Consider the following 16,554-nt stretch of genomic DNA (forward strand, 5'->3'; position numbering starts at 1 on the left):
ATATCCACGATCACCAGCGGAGAAGGAGCTATCTGCTGCACAGAAAGGTCTTGTCTCCTATGAATGCGAGACTCTGTTGCCTCTGTGGATGATGCTTTCAGACGAAGGAATCCTCGGAAAGCTCCACTATTCTTCGGTACGCAGGAGAAAGAAACTACAGATGGAAACTTGTGTCCAAAACCGTCGTCTACCAAGGCAGTAGAGTAGGATACAAGGTCTTTCCGCACAGCAGCTAGCTCCATTTTCTCCACTGGTGATTGTGGCAGTCAGTCACGATCACTGAATAACAAAAAACATTACGGCCCGACAGCATACAAAGTCACGTTTGTTGCCCAAGCAGTGGCTTAGGCCAGGCGCCGGCTCCTGTAACTTCGACCTTAGCGTCGCTGGATGACGTTTCTGGACACAGGTTCTTCGCCTCGAGCTGTTAAAGACAAAATGTCTGAGTTCTTGGAGCTATACTATAATGAAACAGTGTTCTGGAGTTCGTTTTCAGACGCTGAGACAAAGTTTACGATGTATGGAAAAGGATCGAAATAAATATGAAGTAGCTCATTGCCGAGTTCAGCAAGAAGAAAGCCTCACTGATGGCTTCGTTCAGAGACTCCTTACGTAAACCAAAGGGTAGACTGGAAAGCGAAGTAGGGATGGAGGAACACGGCAGTTGTTTGCCTACTTCAGCTTCGCGAATATTCGATGTTCACAGAGTGCTCGATGCTTAGCGAAGTAATCATGTACGGTACGACAGTCTCGCTAGTTTGTGAATATTTGGTGAATGCCTTGACGAGCGCCTCCGTTGCTCAGTACTCAGTCCTCGGTATTCACCATACAGCGCATTTGTGGTGCCGCCTTAAGCATGTCCCTTTTGTGGGCGATGGCCTTCGCGAGGTCATCCAGTGACTAGGTGGCAAGACACCTTCTGCGGCTCACTGCCAGTTTCGACTAGTAAAAAGGATGTTCAGCCGCATCCTTCTCAGCAGAAGCCGCAAGCCACACTATTGGGTTGATTCCTGCTTACTGGAGTTAGAATTCACGCCCTGGGCGCAGTGCTCTCATGCATCTGAAGAAAACTGATGAAATGTAACAGGCCGGCGAAATATGTTGCCTACAAAACACATGTTGGACCATTACTGAGTACTACTTTTCAGGTAGGTTTGATAGAGAACATACATAGCCGCTGATTAAACTGCGCTACTATCACAGAGAATTTTTCCAGACAGGTTAAAATATGCGGTCGTTAAACCTCTTCATAAGAAAGGTGACAAGACAGACTTAATAGTACAAGATTACAAATACTAAAATATCACTAGGTGATATTTTTTGTGGTCTCTCCAAGGCGTTCTATTGTGCAGATCATGTTACTCTCTCAGAAAACAAAGTCTTATGAAATTGGTGGATTTTTGCACTGCTGGTTTGAATCATACTTCACAAACAGAACACAAAAGGTTGTGCTGAATAATTCAAACAATGACGGAAGAATAGAAAATTTTGGTGACTGCGGATATATCACAGAGAGAGTCCTACAGGTTTCAATTTTTGGGCCACTCCTATTGCTTACCTATGTGAATGACCTCCCAAATAACATTCAACAAGCAGAACTGATACTTTTTGCAGACGACACTGGTGTTACAATAAATCCCATTGGGAATACATCAACAGAGAAGGTGGTAAATGTTATTTTCCAAAGAATTATAAAGTAACTCTTCAGGCTTTCCCGGCGATCTAATGACATCTTGGGTTGTCGGGTGTTCTGCCGGATATCAGCGTCGTACTTGCACGATATTTCGGTCACGTAGCTCGTAACCTTCATCAGGTGCGACCTGAGTCTCAGGTCGCACCTGATGAAGGTTACGAGCTACGTGACCGAAATATCGTGCAAGTACGACGCTGATATCCGGCAGAACACCCGACAACCCAAGATGTCAATTATAAAGTAGTTATCAGAAAATGGACTCTCCTTAAATTCTGAAAAAGTCATACCAGCATTTGATGTAGCACATGAACAGGAGGCAGTAAAATTGTAGAACGCACCAAATTTTTGGATGTACATACCGGGAAGACTTGGACTGGAAGCAGCATATTGCTGAGCTTCTCTCTGGAACCGAGCGACCGCAACGGTCGCAGGTTCGAATCCTGCCTCGGGCATGGATGTGTGTGATGTCCTTAGGTTAGTTAGGTTTAATTAGTTCTAAGTTCTAGGCGACTGATGACCTCAGAAGTTAAGTCGCATACTGCTCAGAGCCATTTGAACCATTTTTTGCACTGAGCTTCTCAAACAATTAAGTTCAGCAAATTTTGGTCTTCGTATAATTGCTAAACTGGGAAACAGACGGATCAACTTCCTGACATATTGTGCGTATTTCCACTCAATAATATCTTAGGGAATAATTTTCTGTCGTAACTCATCACTCAGAAAGAAAGTATTGATAGCACAAACGCGAACAATAAGAATAACACCCGCGGACGTCATGTAGGTACCTCTTAAAGGTCGCGGTCGTGATACATATATTCCCTAATGAAGTTCACATAAATAATGCATCACAATTTGAGAAGAACAGTGATGCCCATACAACACTAGAGGGAAAAATAACCTTTATTACCCATTATTAAAGCTTTATGACTAACAAAGACGTTCAATATGCAGTAACAAAAATTTTGATCATTTTCCCAAGAACATAAAATATCCGACTAGCAGCAAATTAAGTTTTAAATGTAACTTATCATATCTCTCGAACAAATCTGTTTATTTCATTGATTAAATTCTACTTCAAAGCTGGAAGCCAGTGAAAAAACTTGTTTTTAGTGTAGCTGCACGAGGTGGACTAAAGAAATGTTTTAATTAACGTTAACACGTGCAGTGTGTCAGCAGTGCGCAAGTAGCAGCATTACTGCATTTACTAGGCAATCTTGTATTTTAATAACCGTTTAAATTTTGTCGATTTGTTTGCGCTCTCTGTAGATTAGTTCAGACGTTCTTTGCACAACAGTTTTTAGCATGGATAGGGACTGCAACTGCTGTGTTCGGATGCAGGCTGAGTTGGCATCCCTTCGCTCCCAGCTTCAGGCAGTGTTGGCTTCGGTCACACAGCTTGAGGCTGTTGCCAATGGGCATCACTGTGGGGGTCCGGCTGGGGGTTTGTCGGGGACGGCCAGCTCGTCCCACGCATCCCCCGATCGGACTACGGCTGTGGTTGCCCGGCATACTGCCCGCATTGATGCTGATCCCTCACCTGTGGTAGAGTGGGAGGTCGTCTCAAGGTGTGGCAGGTGGCGAAAGACATTCCGGAGGGCTGAACGGAAAGCCTCTCCAGTTTGTCTGACGAACCGGTTTCAGGCTCTGTCTCAGGCTGATACTCATCTTCGGCCTGACATGGCTGCTTGTCCTGTTCCAGAGGTTGCCCCTCAGTCTGCAAGATCCGGGCGGTCGCAGATGGTGGGCTTACTGGTAGTTGGGAGCTCCAACGTCAGGCGCGTAATGGGGCCCCTCAGAGAAATGGCAGCAAGAGAGGGGAAGAAAACCAATGTGCACTCCGTGTGCATACCGGGGGGAGTCATTCCAGATGTGGAAAGGGTCCTTCCGGATGCTATGAAGGGTACAGGGTGCACCCATCTGCAGGTGGTCGCTCATGTCGGCACCAATGATGTGTGTCGCTATGGATCGGAGGAAATCCTCTCTGGCTTCTGGCGGCTATCTGATTTGGTGAAGACTGCCAGTCTCGCTAGCGGGATGAAAGCAGAGCTCACCATCTGCAGCATCGTCGACAGGACTGACTGCGGACCTTTGGTACAGAGCCGAGTGGAGGGTCTGAATCAGAGGCTGAGACGGTTCTGCGACCGTGTGGGCTGCAGATACCTCGACTTGCGCCATAGGGTGATGGGGTTTCGGGTTCCGCTGGATAGGTCAGGAGTCCACTACACGCAACAAGCGGCTACACGGGTAGCAGGGGTTGTGTGGCGTGGGCTGGGCGGTTTTTTTAGGTTAGATGGCCTTGGGCAAGTACAGAAAGGGCAACAGCCTCAACGGGTGCGGGACAAAGTCAGGACATGCGGGGACCAAGCAGCAATCGGTATTGTAATTGTCAACTGTCGAAGCTGCGTTGGTAAAGTACCGGAACTTCAAGCGCTGATAGAAAGCACCGAAGCTGAAATCGTTATAGGTACAGAAAGCTGGCTGAAGCCAGAGATAAATTCTCCCGAAATTTTTACAAAGGTACAGACGGTGTTTAGAAAGGATAGATTGCATGCAACCGGTGGTGGAGTGTTCGTCGCTGTTAGTAGTTTATCCTGTAGTGAAGTAGAAGTGGATAGTTCCTGTGAATTATTATGGGTGGAGGTTACACTCAACAACCGAGCTAAGTTAATAATTGGCTCCTTTTACCGACCTCCCGACTCAGCAGCATTAGTGGCAGAACAACTGAGAGAAAATTTGGAATACATTTCACATAAATTTTCTCAGCATGTTATAGTCTTAGATGGAGATTTCAATTTACCAGATATAGACTGGGACACTCAGATGTTTAGGACGGATGGTAGGGATAGAGCATCGAGTGACATTATACTGAGTGCACTATCCGAAAATTACCTCGAGCAATTAAACAGAGAACCGACTCGTGGAGATAACATCTTGGACCTACTGATAACAAACAGACCCGAACTTTTCGACTCTGTATGTGCAGAACAGGGAATCAGTGATCATAAGGCCGTTGCAGCACCCCTGAATATGGAAGTTAATAGGAATATAAAAAAAGGGAGGAAGGTTTATCTGTTTAGCAAGAGTAATAGAAGGCAGATTTCAGACTACCTAACAGATCAAAACGAGAATTTCTGTTCCGACACTGATAATGTTGAGTGTTTATGGAAAAAGTTCAAGGCAATCGTAAAATGCGTTTTAGATAGGTACGTGTCGAGTAAAACTGTGAGGGACGGGAAAAACCCACCGTGGTACAACAACAAAGTTAGGAAACTACTGCAAAAGCAAAGAGAGCTTCACTCCAAGTTTAAACGCAGCCAAAACCTCTCAGACAAACGGAAGCTAAACGATGTCAAAGTTAGTGTAAGGAGGGCTATGCGTGAAGCGTTCAGTGAATTCGAAAGTGAAATTCTATGTACCGACTTGACAGAAAATCCTAGGAAGTTCTGATCTTACGTTAAATCAGTAAGTGGCTCGAAACAGCATATCCAGATACTCCGGGATGATGATGGCATTGAAACAGAGGATGACACGCGTAAAGCTGAAATACTAAACACCTTTTTCCAAAGCTGTTTCACAGAGGAAGACCGCACTGCAGTTCCTTCTCTAAATCCTCGCACAAACGAGAAAATGGCTGACATTGAAATACGTGTCCAAGGAATAGAAAAGCAACTGGAATCACTCAACAGAGAAAAGTCCACTGGACCTGACGGGATACCAATTCGATTCTACACAGAGTATGCGAAAGAACTTGCCCCCCCCTTCTAACAGCCGTGTACCGCAAGTCTCTAGAGGAACGGAGGGTTCTAAATGATTGGAAAAGAGCACAGGTAGTCCCAGTCTTCAAGAAGAATCGTCGAGCAGATGCGCAAAACTATAGACCTATATCTCTGAGGTCGATCTGTTGTAGAATTTTAGAACATGTTTTTTGCTCGAGTATCATGTCGTTTTTGGAAACCCAGAATCTACTATGTAGGAATCAACATGGATTCCGGAAACAGCGATCGTGTGAGACCCAACTCGCTTTATTTGTTCATGAGACCCAGAAAATATTAGATACAGGCTCCCAGGTAGATGCCATTTTGCTTGACTTCCGGAAGGCGTTCGATACAGTTCCGCACTGTCGCCTGATAAACAAAGTAAGAGCCTACGGAATATCAGACCAGCTGTGTGGCTGGATTGAAGAGTTTTTAGCAAACAGAACACAGCATGTTGTTATCAATGGAGAGACGTCTACAGACGTTAAAGTAACCTCTGGCGTGCCACAGGGGAGTGTTATGGGGCCATTGCTTTTCACAATATATATAAATGACCTAGTAGATAGTGTCGGACGTTCCATGCGGCTTTTCGCGGATGATGCTGTAGTATACAGAGAAGTTGCAGCATTAGAAAATTGTAGCGAAATACAGGAAGATCTGCAGCGGATAGGCACTTGGTGCAGGGAGTGGCAACTGTCCCTTAACATAGACAAATGTAATGTATTGCGAATACATAGAAACAAGGATCCTTTATTGTATGATTATATGATAGCGGAACAAACACTGGTAGCACTTACTTCTGTAAAATATCTGGGAGTATGCGTGCGGAACGATTTGAAGTGGAATGATCATATAAAATTAATTGTTGGTAAGATGGGTACCAGGTTGAGATTCATTGGGAGAGTGCTTAGAAAATGTAGTCCATCAACAAAGGAGGTGGCTTACAAAACACTCGTTCGACCTATACTTGAGTATTGCTCATCAGTGTGGGATCCGTACCAGATCGGGTTGACGGAGGAGATACAGAAGATCCAAAGAAGAGCGGCGCGTTTCGTCACTTGGTTATTTGGTAACCGTGATAGCGTTACGGAGATGTTTAACAAACTCAAGTGGCAGACTCTGCAAGAGAGGCGCTCTGCATCGCGATGTAGCTTGCTCGCCAGGTTTCGAGAGGGTGCGTTTCTGGATGAGGTATCGAATATATTGCTTCCCCCTACTTATACCTCCCGAAGAGATCACGAATGCAGAATTAGAGAGATTCGAGCGCGCACGGAGGCTTTCAGACAGTCGTTCTTCCCGCGAACCATACGCGACTGGATCAGGAAAGGGAGGTAATGACAGTGGCACGTAAAGTGCCCTCCGCCACACACCGATGGGTGGCTTGCGGAGTATAAATGTAGCATGTAGATGTAGATGTAGATGAACACTGACGACGTACACACATCCTGTTACCTGAAACGTTCCTCATAATTTCGATAAAAGAATCATTCAAATGATCTATGGAACATGTAACTAATTAACTGCAGTGTGAGACGCTATAAGAGGGACGTTGTGCACCTTGGTGAGACTCTACGGTGAAATTTCCGGAAGCGTGCATTCCAGGAAGAGTGGGAAACTTACTACGTCGCACACACAAGTAGCGAAATTACCATGACGGAAAAGTCAGAGCAATTCTAAAACATTCGCAGATGCGGAAGTTCACTTTGGCGAACACCGGTCGTCACTAAGAAAGGCAAGTGTCCAGGTTCGGGTACTTCAAGTCACAGTTTTGAACTTCAAATAGGTTAGTAACACCAGACACTTTGTTTCAGAGGGAATCACTCGCGCAGCGCAAAATCCCGTGTGACTAGAAAAAAGTGAAAGTGACTCCTGTATATAAGAAGGATAAAAGAATGGACCCACAAAATTACAGACCAATATCATTGACGCCGGTTAGTTGCAGTATTCTTGAACTTATTCTATGGTCGAATATAATGAATTCCCTTCACGGAAGAGCTTTTGTCCACAAACAAGAACAAAATTAGGAAGCAACGCTCATGCGATACTAAGTTTACCATTTTCTCGCATGGTATCCTGATAACCATGGATGAAGCGCAAAAGGCAGATTTCCTATTCCTTATTCCTATTCACGTTCCGACAAGTGTTGGACACGGGCCCCACTGCAGACTGTTAATGAAGGTCCGAGCATACGGGTTAAGCTTCCAAGTGAGTGAATGGCACGAAGACTTAAGTACACTACTGGCCATTGAGATTGCTACGCCACGAAGATGACGTGCTACAGACGCGAAATTTAACCGACAGGAAGGAGATACTGTGATGTGCAAATGAATAGCTTTTCAGAGCATTCACACAAGGTTGGCGCCGGTGGCGACACCTACAACGTGCTGACATGAGGAAAGTTTCCAACCGATTTCTCATACACAAACAACAGTTGACCGGCGTTGCCTGGTGAAACGTTTTTGTGATGCCTCGTGTAAAGAGGAGAAATGCGTACCATCACGTTTCCGACTTTGATAAAGGTCGGATTGTGGCCTATCACGATTGCGGTTTATCGTATCGCGACATTGCTGCTCGCGGTTGTCGAGATCCAATGACTGTTAGCACAGTATGGGATCGGTGGGTTCAGGAGGGTAATACGGAACGCTGTGGCTGGATCCCAACGGCCTCGTATCACTAGCAGTCGAGATGACAGGCATCTTATCCGCATGGCTGTAACGGATCGTGCAGCCACGTCTCGATCCCTGAGTCAACAGATGGGGACGTTTGCAAGATAACGACCATCTGCACGAACAGTTCGACGACGTTTGCAGCAGCATGGACTATCAGCTCGGAGACCATGGCTGCGGTTACCCTTGACGCTGCATCACAGACAGGAGCGCTTGCGATGGTGTACTCAACGACGAACGTGGGTGCACGAATGCCAAACGTCATTTTTTCGGATGAATATAGGTTCTGTTTACAGCAATATGATGGTCGCATCCGTGTTTGCCGACATCGCAGTGAACGCACATTGGAAGCGTGTATTTGTCATCGCCATACTGGCGTATCACCCGGCATGATGGTATGGGGTGCCATTGGTTACACGTCTCGGTTACCTCTTGCTCGCATTGACGGCACTTTGAACAGTGGACGTTACATTTCAGATGTGTTACGACCCGTGGCTGTACCCTTCATTCGATCCCTGCGAAACCCTACATTTCAGCAGGATAACGCACGACCTCATGTTTCAGGTCCTGTACGGACCTTTATCGATACAGAAAATGTTCGACTGCTGCCTTGGCCAGCACGTTCTCCAGATCTCTCGCCAATTGAAAACGTCTGGTCAATGGTGGCGGAGCAACTGGCCCGTCACAATACGCCCGTCACTACTCTTGATGAACTGTGGTATCGTGTTGAAGCTACATGGGCAGCTGTACCTGTACACGCCATCCAAGCCCAGTTTGACTCAATGCCCAGGCGTATCAACGCCGTTATTACGGCCAGAGGTGGTTGTTGTGGGTACTGATTTCTCAGGATCTATGCACCCAAATTGCGTGAAAATGTAATCACATGTCAGTTCTAGTATATTTGTCCAATGAATACCCGTTTATCATCTGCATTTCTTCTTGGTGTAGCAATTTCAATGGCCAGTAGTGTAATAGCACCGAGTACGTTGGCCTCGTCCCTGAGTGTTCATGTTAGTCAAGGTAATCGGCACGACTTTGCCATGGAGGTGTGACAGAACCGCTCTTCTTCTCTATATAGGCTACATAAATGATCTAACAGACAGGATGAGCCGCAATCTACGACTCTTTGCTGATGATGCCGTTCTGTACGGAAAGGTGTCGCCGTTGGGTAACGTTAGGAGGATGCAAGGTGAATTAGACCGAATTTGTAAATGTTCTAAGGGTAGAAAAATGTAAGTCAGCGCACATGAATAGGAAAAACAGTTCCGTAGTGTTCTACTGCAGTATTAGTAGTGTACTGCTCGACACGGTCACGTCGATTAACTATCTGGGCGTAATGTTGCAAAGCGATATGAAATGCAACAAGCTTGTAAGGATTGTAGTATGGAAGGTGAATGGTCGACTTCGGTGTATTGGGAGAATTTTTGGGAAGTGTGGGTCATACGTAAAGGAGGCGGCATTAAGAACACTACTGCAACCATTTCTTCAATATTGCTCAAATTGAAACGTCCCCTTAGAACAATTTTACAAGACTGTGCTTAGACTGACACACAATATTTTGTTAGCTCAAGGCAATCTGACTTTCAAAAATCCCTACAAAAGAATGGCCCTGACTAACATTAACCTATACCTTTCACAAATCACTTACCTCACAAAAATCTTCGCTACTCAAGCTACTGCAATAAAGCGAGCGCCACTACTGCCAGCTAAATAAAAGATTCAAACTACTGAAGGCACTAACTACTGATAGGCATAGTTAGCAAATGAAAGATTTTAATAGAGAACAAACAATGTATTTACCTTAATACTCATAATATATATAGCAGTTCATGACAGTCTTACAAATTTCAAAACTCCGCCATCTCTCTCCCCACATCCACCACTGCTGGCGGCTCACCTCCAACTGCGCAACGCTACGCGCTGTTCACAGCCAGCTGCCTAACACTACAATGGCGAGTATTACAACAATGCAAAGCAGCCACAGACTGCGCACAGCACAGCCAGTGATTTTCATACAGAGGTGGCGTTACCAATAAAAAAACCTAAACAGCCTACTTACAAAATGTTCTGGATGCCAACCAGGTCGGATTAAAGGAAGACATCGAAGCAATTCGGTGACACGCGACAAGGTTTGTTACCGGTACGTTTGATCAAGTATGTTACGGAGATGCTTTCGGAAGCGAAATGGGAATCCCTGGAGAGAAAGTGCCTTTCTTTTCGAGGGACACTGTAGAGAAAGTCTGGGGAACCGACGTTCGAAACTGTCTAGAGAACGATTCTGCTGCCACCAACGTACATTTGCGTAAAGGCCGCGAAGAAAAGAGAAATTAGGGCAAGTAAGGAGGCGTACGGACAACCGTCTTCACGTCGCTCTGCTTGGGAGTGGAACGGGGAAGGAAACGACCAGTAGCGATACAATACGCCATCCGCTATGCAGCATACGGTGGTTCCCGCAGTGTGTATCTAGATGCAGATGGATATTCATTTCCCAAAATGAGAAACGGTTAGGATATATCGTGGTTGGTATGACAGCGGAGATACGGGAGCCGAACGTTGATGATTCGGGTACGTAGGCACTCCAATATGTGCTCAGTTCCATCCTGTACACATGGACTCAATAGCGCAAGTGCAGATTTCTAGACTTGTGTTATTGGATGGGGAATTGTAGGCCGGCCCTAGATAGGTCAGGGGTGCACTACACAAAGGAAGCGGCTACTCGGGTAGCAGAGTACTTGTGGCGTGCACATGGGGGTTTTATTGGGCTAGGCAGAAGTGCGAGGTGTCCTGATGAACACTCACCAGTCGACGTGCAGGCGGGGAAATCAGGACGCGCTCCCCCCCAGGGGATCCACAACTCTTTTGTGGATACGTGCGTAGCGAGCACGGGACCCCGAGCTGATGTGGCCTTCCTTCCTTTCCGGGCTGCATACCTTCCCTTTCCGCATCCTTCCCCATCCCCCATCTTCGCCCCCCCCCCCTCACCTCTGGCTCTTTCCTTCCTTTTCTCCCCCTCTGGGGGAATGGTTTGTGCCTACGTCCGGAGACGGACGCTTGTAAATGTACCACATTCTTCGCCTTCCTTACTTGTAAGTCTTCGTCCTTCCTTTGTCCCTCTCTTTTCCTTACCTCTTCTCTCTACCCTTTTCTCCGCTGCGGCGTTTGAGACCTCTTCTTTCCTTTCCCTTTCTCTTTCTTCCTCCCTGTGCGTGTCTGAAGGCCGACCCATGCACTTCCATGCGTAGCCGGTGACGGGGTAACGCGTAATTCCCCGCCCCGGGTAGACAGGTAGGACACGTACGTACCCCCTGGTAACGGCCAGGCCCAGGGAGGGGTGATTACCCGAGCTGATACCTTCCGAAAGTGCCGATTGGTCCCTCCGTCCGTTTGTCGGGAGGTGTGACCTGAGGTGTGAACAATCACCTAAGGCGGGAGTGCCCTCAGAGAGGGCCCCCACAAGGGAGGAGCGCGCCATCGGAGACGCCGGTAATCATGGGGGATTCTTCCGCAATGGTTTCCTCATCTTCCACTATGTCTGCTCACAAACGTAAGTTCACTGAGTCTCAACCACAGTCAGTTCTTCCATCGTTGCCACAGTTCCTTGTTGTTTCTCGGTCTGACGAAGGTCACGACTTCTCCACAGTCAACCCTTTCATAATTCAGAAAGGTGTCGACGCAATTGCAGGTCCTGTAAAGTCTTGTTCCAGATTACGGAATGGCACCCTGTTGTTAGAAACACACAGTGCCCTCCAGGCACAAAAATTGCTGCGTACCTCACTACTACACACTTTCCCTGTCCGGGTGGAACCGCACCGTACCTTAAATTCCTCGCGTGGAGTTGTTTATACACGCTCCCTCGATGGACTGTCTGACGAAGAAATTCAGCACTACCTGTCAGACCAGGGCGTAACGGCTGTTCATAGGGTTATGAAAAGGGTTGACACGAAGATCATTCCAACCCGCACTGTCTTTTTGTCATTTGACAAAGTGCAACTCCCATCGAAAATCAAAGCAGGCTATGAGATAATTTCCGTTCGTCCTTACGTCCCAAACCCTACGCGTTGCTATCGGTGCCAGCGATTCAATCACACCAGCCAGTCCTGTTCTAATCCGGCCAAATGTGTTACGTGTGGCAGGGATGCCCATGAGGGTGCTTGTCCACCTCCATCCCCTCGCTGCATCAACTGTATGGGTGACCACGCTGCTTCCTCTAGAGATTGCCCAGTTTTTAAGGACGAAAAGCTCATCCAGGAAATAAGAGTGAAGGAAAAGGTGTCGACCTTTGCTGCTCGGAAGTTGTTCGCCAGTCGACAGCCCACCGTGCCTCAGACAGGCAAATACAGCACTGTCCTTGCTTCTCCTCGGCCAACAAAGGAGGCGGCCACGCAGACTTGCGACCTCACCTTTAGTGCCACGGTCGTCCGATCGGCCAGCGCAAAGATCGCCCGTTCAACTTCACCACTTTCGCCTGCCCACTCTTTGGCTCACCCTTCGTCGGGTTCTGCTAAATCTCGAGCCCAAAAGTCAGACACCAAGTCTTCGAAGAAAGAGCATACTCGTGAAGAGTTTTTACGTACGGCAACTTCACCACCATCGGTTCCTCCTTCCTCTAAACCTCATACTTCCAAGAAGGCTACAAAGAAACCCAGTTCCTCTCCTTCTCCGCCAAGGCGTGTCCCATCCACAGCGCCACCTGGCGGAAATCGCCCTCGGCCGTCTTCTGTGTCGCCGAGGCGCACTGCTGGTGGCCGGTCCACCGGCCGATCGCTGGTGGCAGGAGCTGCTCCTGACCAACCTATGGATCAGGATCTTCTGCCTTCGGCCGAATGCCATTCCATGCTGTCGGTCGCAAGCTCTGAGCATTCGTTGAGTTGACAGCACCCTTGGTCACATTCCTCCATTTTCTGTTCACCCTATGTCCATTATCCACTGGAATATCCGCGGCATTCGAGCCAATCGGGATGAATTGTCGATCCTCTTACGATCCTACTCGCCGGTCATCTTCTGTCTTCAGGAAACAAAGCTGCGTCCTAATGACCGCTTTGTTCTCCCTCATTTTCAGTCCGTCCGATATGACCTCCCCTCTGTGGAAGGCACTCCAGCCCATGGAGGACTCATGATTCTTCTCCATGATACTCTCCATTATCATCCAATCCCCTTAGACAGTTCCTTCCAAGCTGTCGCCGTCCGTGTTTCCCTTTCTGGATACACGTTCTCTCTTTGTACTGTATACATTCCATCGTCCACACCAATGGCACGAGCTGATCTCCTTCATCTTCTTGGTCAGCTTCCACCCCCCTATTTGCTGGTTGGGGACTTCAATGCCCACCACCCGCTTTGGGGATCTCCACATCCTTGTCCACGTGGCTCCCTATTGCTAGACGTCTTCCACCAAGCGGATCTAGTTTGCCTCAACACTGGGGTCCCCACGTTTTTGTCTGCCTCCACGACAAATTTATCTCATTTGGACCTTGCGATCGGTACTGTTCCGCTTGCTCGGCGCTTCGAATGGTTCGCCCTTGATGATACACACTCGAGTGACCACTTTCCATGTGTCCTTAGGCTGCAGCCTCAACTGCCATATATGCGCCCGCGACGCTGGAAGTTTGCCCAAGCCGATTGGACACTTTTTTCGTCTCTAGCGACATTCGATGACCGTCGCTTTCCCAGCGTCGACGATGAGGTCACACATATTACCGACGTTATTCTTACAGCTGCGGAACGTTCCATTCCACGCACCTCCGAATTGCCCCGGCGCCCCCCAGTTCCTTGGTGGAACGAGGCATGCCGTGACGCAATCCGTGAGCGGCGACGTGCTCTTCGCATTTTCCGTCACCATCCTACTTTAGCAAACTGTATCCGCTATAAGCAACTCCGTGCGCGATGCCGTCGCGTCTTCCGCGATAGCAAGAAGGCAAGCTGGCAATTCTTTATTAGCTCCTTTAACACCTTCACTCCCTCCTCGGAAGTTTGGAGTCGGCTTCGACGGTTCTCAGGCGCGCCTAGTTTCTCCCCGGTCTCTGGGCTCACTGTCGCGCATGATACCTTAGTGGACCCCGTCGCAATTTCTAACTCATTGGGTCAGCACTTTGCTGAGATTTCGAGCTCTTCAAATTACCCGCCAGCGTTTCTCCCGAAGAAACGTGCAGCGGAAGTGCGACCTCTTGCTTTCTCCTCTCAAAATCGCGAAAGCTACAATACTGTTTTCTCCATGCGGGAACTCCAACATGCCCTCTCTTCTTCTCGCTGCTCCGCCCCTGGATCGGATGGTATCCATGTCCAAATGTTGCTGCATTTATCAACCCATAGTCTGCGTTACCTCCTTCGCCTTTATAATCGAATTTGGACCGACAGTACCTTTCCCAGACGATGGCGGGAAGCTATCGTCGTTCCCATTCCGAAACCTGGAAAGGACAAACATCTCCCCTCTAGTTATCGCCCCATTTCTCTCACGAGTAGTGTCTGTAAGATTTTGGAGCGTATGGTGAATTACCGTTTAGCTTGGTGGCTGGAATCCCGCAGTCTTTTAACACCTGCCCAATGCGGATTCCGAAAGCATCGCTCTGCCGTTGACCATCTTGTTGCTCTCTCCACTTATATCATGAGTAATTTTCTCCGGAAACGCCAAACAGTAGCAATATTTTTTGATCTGGAGAGAGCATACGATACCTGTTGGAGGACAGGCATCCTCCGCACACTGTTCTCTTGGGGCTTTCGAGGCCGGCTGCCCCTTTTTCTTCGCGAATTTATGGCAGAGCGAACATTTAGGGTGCGGGTGAACACTACTCTCTCCCGTACTTTCTCTCAAGAAAACGGGGTACCCCAGGGCTCCGTGCTGAGTGTTGTACTGTTTGCCATCGCTATAAATCCAATTATGGATTGTCTCCTTCCTGACGTCTCGGGCTCCCTCTTTGTGGACGATTTTGCGATCTACTACAGCTCTCAACGGACCAGCCTTCTTGAACGACGTCTTCAAGGATGTCTCGATCGCCTCCACTCTTGGAGCCTCGAAACCGGCTTCCGTTTTTCTCCCAGTAAGACCGTTTGTATTAATTTTTGGCGACGTAAGGAGTTTCTTCCGCCCTCCTTACATCTAGGTCCTGTCAACCTTCCGTTTTCAGACGTCACTAAATTCTTGGGTCTTATGTTTGACAGAAAACTGTGCTGGTCCTCCCACGTTTCCTATCTTTCGGCTCGCTGTCTGCGAACGCTCAACGCCCTCCGTGTCCTGAATGGTACCTCCTGGGGAGCGGACCGAGTGGTCCTTCTCCGCCTCTATCGCGCCTTAGTGCGCTCGAAATTGGACTATGGAAGCATCGTCTACTCCTCTGCTCGGCCGTCTATTCTTCGGCGTCTCGACTCTATCCACCACCGTGGATTACGTTTAGCGTCTGGAGCTTTTTACACTAGCCCTGTGGAAAGCCTTTATGCTGAGACTGCTGAACCTCCGCTGTCCAATCGGCGAGCGGTCCTTCTCAGCCGTTATGCTAGCCATCTGTCTTCCATGCCTGCTAATCCAGCCCACGACCCTTTTTTCGACGCCTCCTTTGATGTAGGGTATGCAGGCCGCTCCTCCTCCCTACTACCCCCGGGAGTCCGCTTCCGTCAACTGCTCCATTCTCTTTCCTTCCGCTTTCCTAAAACCTTCTTGACAACTTGGGGTACAGCACCGCCTTGGCTTCGTCCCCGGATCTGTCTGCTCCGTGATCTTTGTCAATTTCCCAAGGATGGTACGCCTTCACTTGTTTATCGTCGGGCATTTGCTGCTCTATGTGCACAAATGACAGACGCCACCTTTCTTTACACCGACGGCTCGAAAACATCGTTGGGTGTAGGGAGTGCCTATATTGTTGGCGACGCCCCAAATCACTTTCGGCTTCCCGACCAGTGTTCTGTTTATACTGCGGAGCTTTTCGCTGTTCTCCAGGCTGTCCACTACATCCGCCGCCATCAGCGGATACAGTACGTAATCTGCTCAGATTCTCTCAGCTCTCTCCTCAGTCTCCAAGCTCTTTACCCTGTGCACCCTCTGGTCCACCGGATTCAGGACTGTCTGCGCTTGCTCCACCTGGGGGGCGTCTCGGTGGCGTTCCTCTGGCTCCCGGGACACGCTGGTATCTGTGGGAATGAGGCGGCTGATATAGCAGCCAAGGCTGCAGTTTCTCTTCCTCGGCCAGCTATTCAGTCGCTTCCCTTCACCGATCTACGGAGCGGTTTATGTCGCAAAGTTGCTCATTTATGGCATGCGCATTGGTCAACACTTCCCCGCAATAAATTGCGGGAAGTGAAAGCCCTTCCTTGCGCTTGGACCTCTTCCTCCCGAACGAGTCGTCGGGAGGAGGTAATTTTAGCTAGACTCCGGATAGGGCACTGTCGTTTTAGCCATCGGCATCTTTTAAGCGGCGATCCTCCCCCACTCTGTCCCCACTGCTCTCAGCTGTGG

Source organism: Schistocerca nitens, chromosome 7 (assembly GCF_023898315.1).
Source record: "Schistocerca nitens isolate TAMUIC-IGC-003100 chromosome 7, iqSchNite1.1, whole genome shotgun sequence".
NCBI classification, from domain to species: Eukaryota; Metazoa; Arthropoda; class Insecta; order Orthoptera; family Acrididae; genus Schistocerca; species Schistocerca nitens.